Source organism: Lynx rufus, unplaced genomic scaffold, assembly GCF_022079265.1.
Source record: "Lynx rufus isolate CCGP_SWC_20201006 ecotype Redwood Valley unplaced genomic scaffold, mLynRuf1.p SCAF_1, whole genome shotgun sequence".
NCBI lineage: Eukaryota > Metazoa > Chordata > Mammalia > Carnivora > Felidae > Lynx > Lynx rufus.
Genome location: NW_025814823.1, coordinates 168933762 through 168938049, shown reverse-complemented (window position 1 = coordinate 168938049; position 4288 = coordinate 168933762).

Here is a 4288-nt window from a genome sequence, read left to right as displayed (position 1 = left end):
CTATGTGGCTTTCCTTTATTTTAAGGAAAATAAAATAGGGAAAGGAGGGGAGAAAAGAAGGTGAAGTAGAGTTGGAGGAGGAAAATTTCTATTCTGTCCTCCAAATAGATATCAAATCCATTAACACATCTCACAACCAGCCCTCCTAGCCAAAAGACTGGCTGTCCTCCTAGCACTCTGATATTGCTTCCCCTGCTTCCCCGACCTGCTCACCATCGAGAAATACTACCAGCAACAGTCACAATCAGCACATGCCTTCTCCCAAATGTCCCTGGATCACTCAAGACCTGTCCTTTTTGTATGTCAGAATTTACCTGTCCTCTTTCTCATTCCCTTATTTTTAGGTCACTGGAACTTCAGAGTTAACTATCAAGTGTGTGCCAGTTGGGGGGTGCTGGAGTAATGATTTCCAAATGTGGGTTCATGCACTAGCTTCATCAGAATCACCTGAGAACCTTTTCAAAAATACATACTCCTAGATTTATCCCCCAAAGATTCCAGCTTGAAAGGTCTGGGAGGAATTCAGAAAATCTGTTTGTAATGAGAACAGTGAATCTGGTCAATAATGGTGGACTGAATATAGGCACTTATATCTGCTTATTCTCCAAACTCCTTGGCCCAGCATGAATACAGATCCAGATCACCAGGAATCCAAGAACGAGAGATCTCTGAAGACATTAAGTGAGAAGAGAGGCTGAAAACAACAGAATTGGTTGATAATCTATATCGAGAGTAGGTAAACCTTCATTTCACTTCCCAAACCACCAGCCCTAGCTGGTGACACTAGTCACCCTAGCCCAGTGACACACTGCCCTAGCCCAATCCAGAGACAGTAAGATTTACTCCTGGTGGGGGTGAACTAGAGAAGCTCTGGTCTTGAAGACATGGAGATAGCTGGCCGAGTATAGGATTAAGGTGTCTTGCTGCACATTGGGATAAAGGGAGTAAGTGAAAGACTGCATACTGAACAATCAAAGTTCCTCTCCCACTTAGCTCCTACAATGGCACTTTCCAGATTTGTATCCCTCAGAGAGAATTTTAGAGGATTCCTTTTTAAGGAAACTTACTTGCCTAAGGAAAAATACTTTTATGGATACTGCGGGGAGCAGTGGTTTTGGGGGAAAGTTTCCAACAGTGTGATCACCTGCCAAATCACATCAAAATGAGGTCCGCCAATCCACAAGTTCCAGCCATGCAGGCAGCTTCCCTCATTCTTAAATATGAATAGAAATCTTGGGATCACCACACTTTTGAGGAAACCCACAGTCATGAAAATGAGACAACACTACAAATAAACAAACAAAAAAAAAATTGCAGAGGTAGGGGGAGGGAGTTGAATGCAACCATAGCAGAAAGCAAAAAAAAAAAAAAAAAATCAGAACTATTGGTGATATTCTTAAACAAAGAAAAGACCCATGACTGAAAACAGGGTGATTTTTTTTTTTAAAGAAATTTTTGGAATGCCTGGGTGACTCAGTCAGTTAAGCATTCAACTCTTGGTTTGGGCTCAGGTCATGATCCCATGATTCATGAGTTCAAGCCCTGCATCCGGCTGTGTGCTGGCAGTGAGGAGCCTGCTTGGGATTCTCTCTCTCTCTCCCTCCAGTGCGCTCTCTCTCTCTCTCTCTCAAATAATTAAATAAATTTAAACAAATTTTTGAAAAATAATAAAATAAATTTTCAAAGAAAAATGATCTTTTGGAAATTAAAAAATAACAAATTTTTAAATTCAGAAGCAGATGATAAAGTGAAGTTTATCTCAAAGTGAAGAAGTGAAGAAGTCTCAAAAGAAGAGCAAACAGACAAACAGTTGAAAAACATGAAAGAAAAGAAAATTTAGGATCAATCCAGGTATGTCCAGTATTTTCACCATAAGCATCTTGCTGTAGCCATCACTGCCGCAAGCATTTTCTCTCATAACTGATAAGCTGTAAGGTAATTTTGCCATAAAAGATAAAATAACTGGCTGACAGTCTGGTTTCATTTCTCCATTGACTAATCAGCTGCCTTCTGCCGCATTAATGTATCAAAGCTACTTGCCAGTTTGGCTTTGTTTCTCTAGTGACAAATTTCCCATGTTTCATATTACATAAATCTTAGCTAGCGCCCTCATAATAGTCTATGCAGTAGACGTGGTGGTCTTAAAACAGTGGATGATAACAACTACATGTATCTACTTAATAGGAAATGTGGTGATAAAATTTGCTGCAAGTGTGAAGTGTAAAGCCAGATGACATACTATCCTAGAAAATGGTAACATATCAGTTACAATAGTAACAAAGCTCAGTTATAAATGCATTACAGCATTACATTTCTTCCACATTTTTAAAAAATTTTTAATGCTTTTTATTTATTTTCGAGAGAGAGAGACAGAGGGCAAGCGGGGTAGGGGCAGAGAAAGAGGGAGACAGAATCTGAAACAGTCTTCAGCCCCTGAGCTGTCAGCAGAGCCCGATGAGGGGCTCGAACCCACGATCTGTGAGATCATGACCTGAGCCGAAGTGGACGCTTAACCGACTGAGCCACCCAGGAGCCCCTTTTCCACATTTTTCATAGAACTTTAGAACATCTATCAAGGAGCATATGAGTATATGCCAAGAACAAACGATAGTGTAGAAGGCTTTCATAATGTAATACAAAGCTCAGTTAAAAATATTGCATCTTAGTATTTAGAAAACTGATGCCTCACAATAAGTGAAGACATTAATATTTAATTTTATTAATATTTTCATGTTTTCTTATGACCTTTTTAAGTGTCCCTATTTTATTTTTCTTTATTTTATCTTTTATGGCAAAAATGCCCCAAGGCCAATTAGTTATGCAGTGAAAAAGTCTGTGGCAAAAATGCGTACAGCAAAGATGTCTACCACAAAAATGTTTATGGGAAACTATCCAGAACCCAATCCAGATTGAACATCCAACCTCTAGGAGTTCCAAAAAAAAAAAAAAAAAAAGCAAAAACAAACATACAAAAAAGAGGTGGATGGGCGAAGGGGTGGAATTATTAAAGAAAGGCCAGAAGTGAAAGAAGTGTTTTTCCAGACTGAAATCCTTCTAGGGAGCCCTTGCAAAATGAATAAAGACAACTCACAGACAGGCATTTAATCCTGAACCAGCAGAACAGCAGAGATAAAGAAAATTCCCTGAATGCTTCACATAGAATAACAGATTGCAGACAAAAGTTTAGGCATGATAACAAAGAATGAAATTGGACTTTTCAATAATGATACTGTAAACCAGAAGAAAATAAAGAAATATCTTTAAACTCCAAAGGGAGAGCATTTACAATCCAGAATTCCCTACAAACTCAACCAATCAATCGAGTCTAAGATAAAATAAAGGTGTTCTCCGACATGCAAGATTACAAAAAGCTTTACTCCTATGAAACCTTTTCTCAGGGAGGTATGTTTTCCACCAAAAAAGGGGATTTGAAAAAGATGAAGACATGAATCAACACCAGAGAAACGAAAAGGGAATACCCAGGATGATGAGGAGGAAAATTTCTAGCATTACAACTGTATGACAGGCCTAAAAAGCAGCCAGTACAGACTGAGGCAAGAGAACGAAACTCTCCAGAACTGAAGTGTCCAAGAGGAAAAAAAAAAAAAAAGTGAGATCAATGTATTTCACTACACAGAGAGATGTATTAGTATTGTAACACAATTTGGGGATGACTTAAGGGCAAGCATCTAAGAAATAAAGTAAATGGAAAACGAAGCAATTATTACCTACAGGAAAAAATTTATAGAAAACTTCATTTTTCAAAACTGTAATCATAGTATACATGCGGCTCAACCTTAAAAAAATTACATAATTATCCTAATCTAAATGTTGAATATTTAGTCCCATATTATAATATTGTAGTTATTCCAATATTTTAAGAACAGGATGAGGGAAACTCTTGAGTGGAAGTAATGTGAGAGAGCTAAATCTACTTTTTCCATAATAGGAAGTCAGCAGATAATTCCTAATACTGAAAAATCAATAAAAGGTGCAGTAAGCATGTTTCATGACAGGAAGGATAAACAACAGTGTTGAGAGGAGAGTCCAACTATGGGGCTGGTGATGAGACCTGAAAAATAACAGGGCTAGGGGATCCTTCCTGTTATAAATCTTAGGGTGTCATTTCACTTGTACTGCTTTGATAAAAAATTTTAAAATAATGAAGCAATAATTAAAAAGATCAATAGGTACAGATCTGTCATCTATTGTACAGCCAGATATGAGAACTACTGGGTTAAAGAACAGAACAAGGAGCACCTGTCCCCATCACTGCACATAGGATACA